This window comes from Theropithecus gelada, chromosome 1 (genome assembly GCF_003255815.1).
Source record: "Theropithecus gelada isolate Dixy chromosome 1, Tgel_1.0, whole genome shotgun sequence".
Taxonomy (NCBI): Eukaryota; Metazoa; Chordata; class Mammalia; order Primates; family Cercopithecidae; genus Theropithecus; species Theropithecus gelada.
Window position 1 is genome coordinate 113,425,505 of NC_037668.1, and position 15,955 is coordinate 113,441,459.

At 37.4% G+C, this 15,955-nt stretch overlaps 1 protein-coding gene across 3 annotated transcripts in view; it reads right to left on the minus strand.

Annotated features, from left to right (window-relative positions):
* The window catches only part of DDAH1 (dimethylarginine dimethylaminohydrolase 1), a 254,705-nt gene that overhangs the window by 159,726 nt on the left and 79,024 nt on the right, over nucleotides 1-15,955 (minus strand). For 2 of the 3 annotated variants that reach the window (XM_025377516.1, XM_025377522.1), the window contains one exon: nucleotides 13,371-13,486. The exons of the other annotated variant lie outside the window; for it this stretch is intronic. The gene's annotated coding sequence lies outside the window, so the exon portion shown is untranslated. The remainder of the gene's footprint in view (nucleotides 1-13,370; nucleotides 13,487-15,955) is intronic. 3 annotated transcript variants of the gene reach the window in all.

Consider the following 15,955-nt stretch of genomic DNA (forward strand, 5'->3'; position numbering starts at 1 on the left):
TCACGCCTGTAATCCCAACACTTTGGGAGGTCAAGGCGGGCGGATCACCTGAGGTCAGGAGTTCGAGGCCAGCCTGGCCAAAATGGTGAAACTCCATCTCTACTAAAAATACAAAAACTAGCTGGGCATGGTGGCGCATGCCTATAGTCTCAGCTACTCAGAAGACTGAGGCAGGAGAATCACTTGAACCTGAGAGGCAGAGATTACAGTGAGCAGAGATTATGCCATTGCACTTCAGCCTGGGCAACAGAGTGAGACTGTCAAAAAAAAAAAAAAAAAAAAAAAAGAATTAAAAGATAATATTCCCCTTATTTTGTCCCCTTATTTTGACCAACACTCAAAAACAAATCTGTACAAAACTAGGAACCCAGAAAAGGACCAGAGAGGATGTTACATTGTAAAGTCTAAACTTCTGCCCTCATCAAGACCCTCGTCTACGGAGCTGAGGGTTCCCAGGTCCACGGGAGAAAGTGAGTGGTCTCTGATCATCACCCCTGTGTCACCAAAGATGGCCCCAGGCCACTCGCTGTCAAACTTGACAGAATTGACCTGGACAGGGATTGAATCTCCCTAGTAGCTGCCCCGCTTCTTGGTTTTCTCATGCTGGAAGGATTTGCCTTTCATGAACTTAAAAACCTGATTGGCTCGCTCTCCTCAGTCAAAAATCTTTAGTATTTTAAGGAAAGGTACAGTTAACAATTCCTTATCCAAAATATTTGATGCCAGATGTGACACTTTTTGGATTTTAGGAAGGTAATATGGTGAGTGTAGCTGTTTGTGTAACACCCCCAGTGGGTCCTGGGCAGCAACCCATAATCAAGCATATTAATATTTCCATTAAGTGAGATGAATGGGGACTATAAAGCTTCATATCAATTTTGGCCACCAAATTTTGTTACTAAAACTTTTGCTTTTCAGAGCCCTTTGGATTTCTGAACTGCAGACCATGGATCGCAGACCCGTATGAGAAATGTGGGGACTCAGTGCTACAGCTTGTGGAAGATGCATCTTCTGTTATCTAGTCTCAACTCATTAAGCCCAACACTCACTCTGATTGTAGAAGTCATAAAGCTAATTTCAATTCAGAATAAAGCATATGATCATATTTGATTGTAGATACACACTCCAGGAGTAAAAATTCTCTAATGCTATGTCTTAAAGACACAGTGCCTAAGGGGCTGGGGTTGTTTTGAAGGAGGAGGAAATGTTATAAACCCAATTTGCAAACATTTAAAGAATATCAAGAAATATGTGGGTCATCTAGGTAGAAGTAATATTAATAGAGCTGGCAAAAATGCACTTCTCAGTACATTTTAAAGGTTGCCTCTAGGCCAAACATTTCTTAATCTCTCTTGGAAGAATACCGGCGACAAGTGACCAAAAGGCTGTGGTTTCAGAACTTAACTGTAAAACTGCTGAGTTTATTGATACATAGCTGGTTCAGGAGAAATTTTATCTATCTACCTATTTACTTATGTTTAATGTATAATATATTTATATGTATTATATATATATATATTCAACTTTGTGGTATAATGAATTATGTGTAATGTCTGAGCTAATATTGCATACCACTGAGGGCAAGTAGCAATTTCCATAAAGTGACAGATAAGTGGTTTTAGCAGGAAAAATGCTGCCAAGGATGATTCATTTGAAATCAAACTTCACAGTTTTCTTGCTGATGAGGCTGACAGAAAGAAGGACTAGAACAAAGGTTAAATTCTTTACTTCTAGGAAACTGTGCTCTGTGTTTAAGGCTTGCTCCTCTGAGCTCTGCTAGTCCATCAAGACTAGAATGTCGATAAAAGATCTACAGTCAGACTAACCATGTAGACCTTTTGATAGAAAAAGGAATTTCTCCACAGTTCTACAAACAGTGCATTTGATAATGCATGTCAATTTACTGATGCAAACTGACCATCAATATGTAAATTCCACATTAATCCCTAAAAATAATGGTTTAACAATCATTATCACCATCTCTCATGGTAACCCTATCACCAGAACCACCAAAATGTATAAGTTGGCTGATTTGACCTCCTTTCCAGCCTCTTTCTGGAAACATCAAGGCTGAAACATAGCTCGAGAGCAAAAGCAGGTGAGCAATTTAAGGGACACATGTACTCTGAGTCATTGGAAGTTGGCTATTTGGAACATTTCATCAACTGCTTTCACATAATACTAAACCCATCTTAGTAACTGATACAGGTTACTGTGTGCTATGAATAGCATACCAGAGCTTCAGTAACTTAATTTTTTGATGTTAAATTCACATTACATCAGCATGCTACAGATTCCTGTCTTCATCACACTAAAATCATTATTACCTGTTTAATATCATATAATGCTGTGTGGGCACCACAGAAAGTAAGGATACTCAGGTCTTGCCTTTTGGGACCTAACAATTTTCTACAGATACCAACAATGACAACACAGAGAGACATTTAAGCCATATGAGAAACAATTGCATAGACTAGGTAAAGAATCGTATTAAGAACAAATAAAAGAGTTAACTTAGATAGTTTTTTTTCTTTTTTTTTTTAATGAGTAAAGAGGCAATTATGGAAGCAAACCACAGGAGAACCACTGGCTTTTAAATGAGCTTAATTAATTATTTAATTAAGACAGTGTTTCCTGGAGGAGGACAAATTCAGAAATTTTGCCGATTTGGTAACTGCAGAATAACTAAAATCCTAGAGTGGGAAAAATATTCCAGGACTCCTATCATTTTTATCCCCAAACTTTACAAAAAATGGCATCAGAACTAAAGTCCTGCAAATTTTGTTGGATTTACGTTTTGCCTTCAGCCACATGTCAGTAAGATCAAATGTGCTATTTATATTGAGATTAGTGCCAGGATTTTGCTCAAATGTATACTGAACTCAGGCTTGTGACTATGCTCATTACTATAGAAAATGAGCACTAACACATTAAATTTATCAGTGGAGGCATTTAAACAGCATCCATAGGACAATTAAAGTCAGTGGACTCTGAAAACAATTATGAAGCCATGTTTATGCAAGCATGTCTAAATAGGTGGGGTTCAAGCATTCATTCTGTCTGTTTTGTTCAGAGTGAACTGAATTAACAAAAGATGGCTTATCTCTGAAGTCTGCCTCACTAGTGGCCTATTGACACAACTGAAGCCCACCAAGATCAACCCCTTTAGCTTGGGAAGTGAACTCTTTTGGCTAGAAACTGTTAGATTTTTCTGGAAATTTCACATTTTAAAAGAACATCTTTGAGAAAGACACATGAGAAAGACATCTAACTACAAAGTGGTTGAGTTTGCCCTGCTGTCACTGTTGCTCTCTGACAAGCAAATGTGGATCTGAGGTTTGAGCTGAAGACTCACTTCCGTGGGATGATTTTCATTGATATGGAACTTTGCCACCACAATGCCTAAGAAATGTGGTTTTCAGGAGATAAGGATGAAAATCCACTGGATTGCAAGCTGTCATCTATGCTTTAGAATATGAGAAGTAAAACGCTTTTAAACAGAGGAGATTGTCAAAGAACTACCTCAGTATGGCAGTGCTCACCAGAGTTTTCAAACCACACACACACAAATCTGCAAAATTGAAAGCCTTCCAAAAAATCAGAAGGCTCGGGGAGAATTGTCCTGACAGCATTCAGCTCTTACAAGTCAATCTGAGGCTGAATTACACTCTTAAAATGCAGAGTTAGAATCCTCCTGCAAGGCACTTTTCCTAAGCCTTGGTTAGGATTTTATTATAGGGTACTACAATGTTCTGTCTTTAAAACTTCAGCTAGACTACATATTTCTTCATTCATTCAACCATCAAATGCTTACTGGATGCCAGCACTGGAGATGCAAATTGAATATGCCATGGTCCCTGAACTTCTCGAGTCTGATAGAAAGGACAAGCACATAGAGAATCTCAATGGTATGCAATAAATACAGGGTGATATTAGAAAAAGAACACTCACTTTAATTTGGAAAAGCATCATCAAAAGGAAGAAATAGAAGAGTAGTCCAGGCAATGAAAATGGCATTTAAAAAGGTATGGAGGTCTGAGAAAGAAAAGCACTTTGGGGTCATGGCAAAACAGCTCAAAATGAGCAAATGTGGGTAGAGAGATAGGCCGAAGCCTGATGACCAGTCTTTGAATATCATATTTTGAATTTTGGATTTTACCCTGAAACTAATAGAGAATAATTCTTTGATAGATATTAAACAGAAATAAAATGATCAGAACTACATAAGGACAATGCTCTGGGGCAATATGATATAGTGTCTGTAAAACAATTGGATGTTTAATTGGCCAAAGTAGGTTGTGAGAAAAGTTACATTTGTGTTCTTGGATGAGACATTAACCTCTTTCAAATGGATGACTGGGTCCTTTTCTCAGTAGTTGCTCTCCTTATACTTAGGACCTCCAACCAAGGGAAGTTGAAGGAGAAGGTGTTACTTTCAGGCACCATCTGAGCATTACTGAGAGTATTGAGAACTTGTGGTTGTCACCTTTCAATTGAATACATGTCATGTGGGCAGTTCCAGCTCTGCTGGCAGTATCCAGATCCAAGAAAAGGGCAGTAGACAATAAGAACTGTTTACACTGTCATGGGGGTTATTAAAGAGCTGACTGGGAAAGCTATTTAATACATCTGCTCCTATTCCTTCATCTTGTTCAAATTGTGCCTGCATCAAATGTAAACTTCTGCTTTAGTTATTCTGCTAGTCAGCCATCCTCTTTCAACATAATCAGTATTTTTCTTCTTTGAATATAATCTTATTTTTCCAAATTAAATGTTTTTGTTATTAAATGTTTTTGTTTTATTTCTTTAAAAAAGTAAATTTTATTTAATTTCTTGAACTGGTAGCACATTCACATAGTTCAAGCATCAAATAGTATAAAAGATATATAGCAATGTCTCCTTTCCTCCCCTATTCTCTATCTGCCTATCCCCACAAAACAGGTAACCAACATTATCAGTTTCTCATTTACACTTCCCAAGATTTAAAAAATATATATGCAAGCCAGTACAAGTATATTTCCCCTTTTTTTTTACTCCCATTGCAGTATACTTTGGCACCCTTTTCTCCCCTACTTAAAAATAAATCTTGGAGGCTAGGTGTGGTGGCTTACACCTATGATCCCAGCACTTTGGGAAGCTGAGGCAGGCAGATCACTGGAGGTCAGGAGTTCGAGACAAGCCTGTCCAACATGGTGAAACTCCGTCTCTACTAAAAATACAAAAAATTAGCCAGGTGTGGTGGTGCACACCTGTAACCCCAACTACTCAGGAGGCTGAGGAAGGCAAATCACTTGAACCAGGAGGTGGAGATTGCAGTGAGGTGAGATCAAACCCCTGGACTCCAGCCTGGATGACAGAGCAAGACTGTCTCAAAATAATAATAATAATAATAATAATAATAATGATTATAATAATAAATCTTGGAGATTATATTAGTCAGCTCAGACTGCCATAACAGAAGACTATAGATTGGGTGGTTTAAGCAATGGAAATTAATTTTCTTACAGTGTGGAGGCTGAAAGTCCAAGATCAGGGTGCCAGCATGGTCAGATTCTGGTGAGGGCTCTCTTCCCAGTTTTCAGATGGCTGCCTTCTCACCATGTCCTCACATGGCGGAGAGAGAACCAGCAAGCTCTCTGGCATCTATTCTTATAAAGGCACTAATCACATCATGAGAGTCCCACCCTTATAACCTCATCTAACCCTGATTACATCCCAAAGGCCTCATCTCCAAATATCATCATCAAATTGAGGGTTAGGACTTAAACACATGAATTCTGAGGGAGACATGAACATTCATTTCCTAATAGAGATCTTTCCATATAGACACATAAAGAGCTTCTCTATTCTTTTTACAGTTGCACAGTATGCTACTGTGGCATCAAATACCCTTAATGTCAAAACTGGGAAAACTGAAGCTTTCCTTAATCATTTTTTTGCTAATGGGATCTGCAGAAACAAGGTTAGAGAGCTAGAATCCTAGAGCCTGAAAGGTGATGTTTCTGATGAGGTTAGACATAAACCAGAATTATATTCTGATGATTGGTGAAAAAGTATTAAAACTCAGGCAACATGTTCAGTGTGTATTCATTAGCATGTCTTTGGATCCTCAAAATTTCAGCATTCTGAATCAAGTACAGTTGAATCTGCTAATATGAAGATGCTGACTGTATTTGAAAATGCAAATTAATAAAGACATATAGCTATGAAATGTATTTTTGTTATGCCACTACTTATAAACAATAGTCAACTTGCACCCAGCTGTTACTTACCAGGCATGTTATACAGGCCATTCTAGCTATTCTAAACATGTTTAGTGCAAGTTCTGAGAAAATATTAGCATAGAAGATTTAGTGGTCTTTGTGAATAAAGTTAAAATGGTTATTCAGCCCAGAAAAGGGCTAAGGAACAAAGAAGGGAAAAAGAGTATGACCACAAAATATGTTTGGACAACCCCACTGAAAGCAAACATAATAGGCTATGTGCTATCCCAGCAGCCTGAACTATCACTACCTGAAGGAAGAAAAGGCAGAGACAGAGTACATATCTGTAAAATATGGCTGATATTAGATTCAGGGATAAAGAGGAGGAAAAAATGAATCACGGAACTAGGGTTTCAAGCCTAGGTGACTCAGTAAAAGAGTAACACTATTGGCTGAGATAAGGTGGAAGATATTTGGAGTGGGGTAAGAGTTTATTTTAAAATACATTTTCTTTGGGGTCTTGTGGGACATCTAAGTTAAAATTCTCAGCAGGCAATTAACAGAGGTTGAAGAAAAGAATTTGTTGGTGGTTTCAAGGAGTATTTATGAAAATCAGAGAGAGAGGGAGAGAAGCAAGGACAGAATGATAGATACCACTCACATTTAGAGGTAGATGGGAAAAGATGGACATTGAAGGAAAGAGGAATGGTTAAAGGGAGAGGAGGCAAACCAAGGTTATGAGGTTACAGAAACCAAGGAAGGAGGATGTAGTTAACTGCATCAAATACTGGAAAATAAAGTTATGAACCCCCAACATAGTATTTTAGGAGACAGAGTCAGATTTTAAGACATTAGGTAATGAGTTGAACAGTGATATAGTAAAATTAAAAAATACTTTATAGTGACGGTTTTTTGAAATGATCATGGAGGGAAGAAGAAAGACAGGATTATGATATTATTCCATATTTATATTCCACTTCAGAGTAACAGAGCACTTTCCCATACATGATCTCATTTGATACTGTTTCAAGAGGTAGGCTTGTGGTGCATAAGTGGAGAAAGAAACAATGAAGAGGAATAGTTGAAAATGCAAATAGAAGATGAAGTAATGAATGAAGTTAGTTTTCTAAGGAGGTGGAAGAGGGAAGAATTTAGTGCTGGAAAAGACTAGGAAAACCTCTAATTTTGAGACAGAAAAGAAGACAAAGTGAGTACATGAAAAGATAGGAACATTTTGAGGTAAAAATAGTTTAGAAAGATTCATGACTAAAAGACCTGAAAGTAATCAAGGTAACCTTGAATTGAGGGCTGAACTGACAGGAGAAATGTGAAATGAGTGGGAAAATAATGATGTTGGCATAAAAAGTCAAAACACTGACTCCTCACCCAGTCACAAGATCTCCATATCTCTAATACAGTATAATAGTTCTCCCACTAATGTAATGATGAGTAGTCATTGAATTACTAGAGACAAGGGCAAACAGTTCAATGTCTTAAATAAACCCAGCAAAGCCATTAAGAAAAGTTCATTCACTATATAATCCAATGTGTAAGTCTGCTTTGAGTACCACTCCCCCAAGCCCATGCTACAGGAAGGAAAAGCATTAAGCAATCTGACAGAATATGCTTTCCAACAGGACAAGACAGCCTGCAATTTTTCAACCAACAGGGATGTTAGTCTGTGGTCCAGCCTCTAGTCACTCTCTTTAGAAAGTTCTGCTTTCTCTAAGATAATGCCCAAATGTTTATAACTTCCTTCTTTAAATAGTATGCATATTAAGAAATAAATTTAAGTCTGTAATCTATTGAGATAACACAAGTGGGGGACAGAAGTATGACAGGCCTCCCTTCCTGGCTGAGCAGTCCATGTGACATGTCCACTCAGGGCTCATGGCATCTCAGCCAGACATTCTGAGATTCTGGCCTCTTGGCTCTTTGAGCCAACTCTACCATTAAAATATTAATTTCTCTATTATAACTCATTAAAGGTAAAGGTTATGATTTTTGCTCACCCAATGCACTTCCCTCTATTCTAATGACAACAGTAACGTACTCTCCTTTTTTTGAGACGGTCTTGCTCTGTTACCCAGGCTGGAGTGCAGTGGTGCGATCTCCACTCATTGCAACTTCTGCCTCCCAGGCACAAGTGATCCTCCCACCTCAGCCTCCCAAGTAGCTGGGACTACAGGTGTGTGCCATCACGCCCAGCTAGTTTTTTTGTATTTCTGTAGAGATGAGATTTCCCTATGTTGGCCACGCTGGTCTCAAGTTCCTAACATGTCATGTACTCCTAATTGGACCAATTATATTACCCCATCTTCCTGGCTTGGTGATTGGCTTAGGGAAGAGTATGTGACCTAAATTGGTATGCAAGTGATTCTTAGGATTGTTTTCAAACTGCAGACAAAGAAAAAGAAATTCTCTTTCTTTGCTGGTAGAACTGCTTAGTTAGGATGAGATGAGAGATCATAGTTGCTAGGATTCATGTTCCCCATGGCATGGAGAAAGCTCATCTGCAAAGAGAACTGGAAACATACATCAGAAATAGAGAGTATAAGCCCTAAAAGTGTACTTGCCACTGAGTCCAGACATCCGTAGGACCAGCTGTCCACATTCTGTGTTTGGGTGACATCAGTCAGCAAATTCTCTTTTTTGCATGATCAAGTTGGAATTCTGTCATTTGCAAAGTAGCCCAACTTGTACACAGAATGTCTTCTACTTACAAGGTGCCCAATAAACATATATTGGTTATCTGGTTGGTTTGATGTCAGTGTTTTTTCTGCATCTTTTTCTTCTGTACTTTGTAGTGTATACCCTCATTTTCAATAAGCCTTGTTCAAAACAAAGTCTGCAGTTTGCCTGTAATAACTAGGTGCCCTACCCCCCTATACTGGCATGAGGAATATGTCTATGCTTCAGTTTCCTAATTTATAAAATATGGCAAATAATAATAGCAGCTACTTATTTAGCTTCTACTAAATTTCAGGTGCTGGTCTAACACTTAACATACATTATCCTAATTCTTATGGCAACTTTATGAGACATGCATAATGATCCTCATTTTATGGATAAGGAAGCTGAGATGCAAATGAGGTTAAATGAAGTGACCAAAGTAATACAGCTTGATTGGCAGAATTGAGATTCATACCCAGGCTTGTCTGAGTCTGTGTTCTTTTGAATGTCCTATGATGTCCTACTTATTCAAAAAGCTTTTGTGTGTGTAATAAGATAATGAAGGTAAAATTGCTCTAAAAATAGAAAATGTTCAGAAATCATTCTCTAATTGACAATCAAAAAATGCAAAAATGGACTCAAATATTAACAAGGAAGCTTAGGTTTAGGGGAACATTGTGACTACCCAAATTATTGGAATTAGAAACAGTAATAGAAAAAAAAATAAATGCGGAATCTCACATATATGTGAAATTTTATTAAGAGGGAAAGTGCAGCCAGGATTCTGTTCCATTTCTGAAATCTTGGTAAAACTTGAAAGGACATAGGTAAGCATCGCTAAGCTAGGGAGAACTAGATCTCACTTCTCATTTTCCTCATTGGACCATTGATACCAGCACGTGGAACTTCCTTTGTGGTCCTTTTGATGGACAGTACTTATAAAATAATGAACATTCTGACTTACAGATCTGAATGGCAGTATCAGTAATGTTTAAAATGAACAAACATATATACTTACACTGTCTATGTAGCATTAAGATATGTATATATAAACCTAATTTTTGTATAAGTTTAACTGAAAGAAACATAAGGCCAAGTCTATGTGTTAAATGGCATTTTGTAGTAAAACCCTTGTGTTTTTCAGCTTGTAATTACTCTTTCAAACAGTTTCAAGGGAACCAACCACATTATGAACTGCCTGTTTTATGTCCATTTTCTTCATTAGACTATGAGTGCTTTGGGTACAGAAACTGTGCCCTACATATCTTCTTACACCTAGAATCTAGCATAGATAAAACTTGGCATATGTCATGAAGGGTTGCATTATCATTTTACGGGTCCTGGAAACTTTTGCCTTCATGGGCCCCTTCCTTCATTAAAAAAAATTTAAAATTATATTTTATGATCATGCTGGTATGAAAATGAATATATTAATATTATATATACTTTCTTTGACCTAAAATTTTATCTTTTTCTTCTGATTTTAAAAGAAAAAATTTTTTTTTCTTCTGATTTAAAAGACTGTTTTTATAGGCCTCTAAAAGTATTGTGGGCCCCAGGTGCTATGCCTACCTTGCTTAGGGATAAGTTAGTCAAGTCCTGTGTGTTAAATATATTTTTGATGACTGAATGAAATGAATACATGACTTCAATTTAACTTGGTGGTAGTAATTCTTAGAGCTTCTATTTTGGAGTGACTTTCGGCTTAAAAGATTTTTCAAAAGCAACTAATTAATAAAATCACCACAACATACGAATATGCATTTAATCTGAAGCCAACTATTGAAATTTAGTACTGTAAACAAAATCAAAACCCAACAGCAGTGTAGAAGGCTGTCAAAGTGGCAAAATAAATATTTTAAAATAATATCAGAGGTTGCTCCAATATTGAACAAACATAGCACACCTCTTAAATAGAGAAATTTAAATATTTTCTTTTTAAAATTTTGGCATTCCAAAAGAGTCAGTTCAGAAGGCAGATACTTTAAAAACTGTGGGTTTATACTTGGAGCCACATGGTTATTGACTAGAATTTAGTTAAGCATGTGCCTGGAACGCTAGACCTGCTGCCTTTCACAACATTGCTTTTGGAACTCAGCATCTCTCCACTGTTGCTTCCAGAGACCGCTTTTTAAAATGGAAAATTGATTGATGAAATCTTAGGCATGAATACATGCTAATGCATCTAATAAATTAAAATACTGTCATTTTATAAGAACGGTTTATTGGCTAACTGTGTATTTCTTCTAGTAATTCAAAGTCTAGTGTTTAATTTACAGAATGAAATATAGAAATCAATTACTTGGTCAGGAGTAAGGTGAAATTGATGTTCAAAAGTATGTTTTGGGATGCAACCAGGCTGACTTATCCACTGACTTAAAATTGTAGAAAGTCATATCTGAGCGGTTTTTCCCCTTCTAAATGTATTGAACAATGTTCAAAATATGAGGAAGCACCTTTGCATTGTCTGGATGGGGTTGTGTGCAGATTAATATCTGGATAATAATTCAGATTTACCCTTCCAAAAAGGATATCACACATATAAAGTAGTGCTAGTATTTATAGGATGGGCATTTACCAGAACAGCTCTTAAAGGCTACATAATAAAATTGCATTAAGGCTGCCTAACTTAATTAACCATAGATACTGAAATGAATTCAGCTAATGGATTCTGCTTCCCCAAAGAGTACTCTCTCTTAATAATAATTTTAAAAGCAAAAACATGTTTTTCTTCCTCTTTTTCATAATATGTAGCCACCTGACCAAGAGTGGGGTTGGGAGAGAGACTGTCCCTACCACCCAGGAGACAGCAGGAGGGAGAGGTCATCTAGTGATTACACTCTTGCTTCTCCTCTCCAAGGGCAAAGGGCTGCCTCAGCAGCTGTCACATCCTGCTGCCCCTTGAAACAGAAAACCAGTCTAGAGTTTCACACTTATCTCCTGCTTTGCATTACCAAATTGGCAGTCTTGCTAGACCCTAGTAAATGCCTTTCATAGATGAAGGTGGTGAAGGCTCTGGGGAATTGTGAGTGGGGAGGGCATTTGTGTTTGGGAAGGGGCAGTACCTGGTTCAGCTGTCTGCCATCCATCAGATGGTTCTGCAGATGAAACAAGCACAGAGGAGGAAAAGAACACACAAGGCCACTTGGTCTATCTCAGGCAGGCAGGCCGAATCATATCTCTGTGTACAGTGAACCACACAGTCTTGTGAGGAGGTTGCTAGTCATACAGAGGCACATCATGAAGGACTTCAAATCACATTGTGGACTCACAAATCACAGTTACTCAACTCGCCTTCTAGTCAGACTAGCCCCTGTTTTCCCACATTTCCCATGCAATGTCCTGCTTTTGCCATCTTACTGCTCATTAGCAGTTCCAGCAGAGGGCAGGCGGGGGAAAGGAGAGGAGTGTATATTGTAGCCAAAGATCTCTTCTGAACATGTTAAGGCAAATTTTCTGGATTCTTAGAGCAACAAATGTCTTTCTGTCCAATTTTTTTTTTTTTTTAAACTATCTGTCTGTATAGGTATTTCTAGTTTTCAGGGCCTCCTTTCTCAAGGAATTTACAATCTGACTTGGGAAAGCAAAATGAAGACACATGAAATACTGAGAAAGCCATGCTATAAAGCCATCCCTGTTATCCCAAGCAAAGTCATGGGTTTGAAGAGAAGGAAGAGAGGTCTTCATGCACTGAAGTTGATGATAGCAATTGTACATTAAAAATATAAATTGAAGTCAATAATTAGTGCAGAGAAGTGAGACTCAGCAAATGAGCAGATGTAATTGTTGAAAATTCTCTAAACAGGCTTGGGTAACAGTCCCATAGACAGGACTTGTAGGCATCCAGTGAGAATGTGGTTTTTGCAGGACAAACGTCTCACTGGATCTCAGTACCAAACCTTTGTGGTGATCAGCTGGAGTGAAGGGGCTGGGACACCGAGGATTGGTAGGCATTCCGGGAGGAAAAATATTGAGTATCTTTCCATATCATTCATTAAGGTTTGTGTGACAATGTCATGAGCAATTCACTACTGGGAGGTCTTCATCAGATAAACAGGGCTGCAAAATTCATGGCCAAGGAATGTGGGCTGGAGAGACACTCCCAGCCACAGCTGCTACCTGAACACCCAGAGCTGGCTGGGAACCAAGGAGACATGCTGAAACCAGGAGCCTCAGCGACGAGTGGCAACGTTACAGATGCTTAATCCTGAAATGAAAAGTAATTGCTTCTGGCTTAAAGAATAAAGGAAAAACAAGATCAGCCTTGGCTGGATTACATTTTTTTCAAATACAACCATGCTAAAGACTAGGTTCTGCTGCTTGCTTGGTATTTGAAAATGTGAGGAAATGGATGTTTTCTGTCAATGTAATTTAAATCTATCCAGGAGTATTGACATATAACAACACTTGAACGCAAGTACATTTTGATTGATATAATTAAATCAAATGTGTTTACTTTTAGCTGTAAAGGAGGACATCTGAAATTTAACTTACCTAATATAAATTTAGAAGGTCTTTCTTGAAAATAGCTCTTGCTTTGTATTTTGAAGCATTTCCTACTGAAAAGTCTTGGCCAAAGCAACCAGAGCTCCTTTTCCATACAGATAAAACTGCAAATGGAGAAATATGGAAGAAGAGAGAGGGGAAAGGCATTTTAATACCTCTAATATATTTCTGTGATGAAATAGTCTTCTCTAGAGAGAAGAGAATTCGTGAAAATTCACTAAGGAAGAGCTGCAAGTTTAAGTTATTGTTAGAATAATAGAAAGATGACTTTAACCCACAACTAAGTAAGTAATATTTGTGTTCTTACTTGTTTACCCCTCAAGACCTACAGAATGGCATATGTCGGGAGATGTTCTATATATAGAGTCTGTATTTTCCTTGAAAGCAAGAGAGCAATGACACAGAGTAAAAGCAAAGCAAGAATAAAAGGAAAACAAATCTTGCCTTTCCAGTTCCAATTTTTAAGTTATATGTATTAATTTAAGATATTTGCAGCAGACTCACAATGATGTAGAGCGAATTAATTGAATTATATCTTGTATCCTAGAACTGAAGCTGCTTTGTTTCCTGTTAGGTTGAGTCATATGAAATTGTCTACACAGACAGCAACTTCATATGATTTAACCTAATGCCATAAACCTTCACAGGAATTCATCAACCAATAATAACCAGTAGGAAATAAAACCTAGCTGGTTTTCCCACCATCATTCTGCATGAACACTAATATTATAAAACTAATATAACACATACTATTTTCTTACAGGCCTTAACATCAAGGACATTTTGCATAAAGAACAAAGGCTATTTACAGACAATGTTCACAGTTTGTGTTTCTGCTTCATTAATTCAAAACAGAAAAAAATAATTCTTACACCAGAAATTTTTTGGATACCACCAGGGTGACTTAATCTAACAGAACAGCACAATGACTCTGCCAATTGTGTCTGCTTTTCGTGAGCTCGGACTGATGAACAACTGGAAGGCCAGCCATGGACCTGATAACCTGATGCACAGTGATCACAAACATGAGGACTTCTTTAAATAAAAGGTGTCATACAGCTCATGAGGTAAAGAAACAGCCACGAATAGCACTAAGAATGCAAAAAATGGCCATGAGTTGTACTCTCCATTGGTATATAAAACACAGCTGGTGACCCAAAAAGTCATGGTATTTCCAAAGGCGAGGGACTATGGTACTTAGTAACACTTTGCAGATTTAAAAAGAAAAGAAAGCAGTCCTTTTTACAGCAGTGCTCTATCATTCTCTGCCAAGAAAGGGTACTAACTGTTAAATTGGCCCAAATTCTCTTTTTCACATTGAACATGATTCAGATGTTAACATGGTTTCCATTGTCACTACAGAAAATTTTTAGATAATCTTTCTGTTCTTGCAAAATACAATAATGTCCAAAGGAAATAGAAATTTAAAGTATAATGTGAACATATATTTTAACTGAGATACACAATGATTGCAAACATTTAAATGATTAGGAAGTATATATTTATGGTATGTTGAATGCAATTTTAACTCAAATATGATACTTGCAGATTTAAGGCAATCTGTTCTCTACATAAAAAATAAGATGATAAAACATAACATAATTATACTAATGCAATTTCTCATGTTATATATTATGAAATCATCAATGACACATTTTCTTTGAATACCAGATGACCTTGAGAAAAGCAAAGTTCTTTCTTCCCCCGCCCCCAGATTTCAAGTAAAGAGTCATCTTTTACTACTTGCATTTTGCTTTCTGGTGATGGAACTAGAATTACTGACAATTCAAATATAATTACCAGCATCTCTCTGGGTGAACTAACCGCCTAGTGTCTTAAAACTTGCCTCCAAAAGAAAATATATCTCTTCAAATTATACTGCATTAAAAGTGAAGCTTAACGAGCCTTTAAAATACAGTCTTAAAGTGGTTTCATTCTCCCCATCCCCTTGCCAGTATTTCCCTTCCTCTCTAAGCATCTTTCTCTTCTCCTTCTCCAGGGTGAATTTTGAAGAGATTCTGAGGGATAGCCAACAGGACTATAGCGGTGACTTCCCTCAAGGATTGCTTCATCCAACCCAGTAGGTAGGGCCTGTAAAGGACTTCACATATGACATTTGGAAAATACAGTAATCAGAGTAAACCTAGGAATTTTTCTAGAATTGCTCTAATGTCAACCTTTATTTCATTTCTTTTAAAGACAATTGATTATTTAAAGCAAAAATAATAAAACTTACCATGGAGCTCTTAACTTATGTAGAAGTATGACAACAGTGCAAAGAACATATTGGAAAACAGAAAATTTGCTTTGTAGGTTTTTTATACTACACATGTAGTGATGTGAAATCATAGTAGATTCTGCTAAGCTCAGGATGCATATTTCAGTCCCTAGATCACCCAAAATAAAACAACAACATATAGTTTTCAATCCAATAGAGGAAATAAAACAAAATATTTAAAAATTCTCGAGCCCGGTGTGGTGGCTTATGCCTATAATCCCAGCACTTTGGGAGGCTGGGTGGGCAGATCATTTGAGGTCAGGAGTTCGAAACTAGCCTGGTCAACATGGTGAAA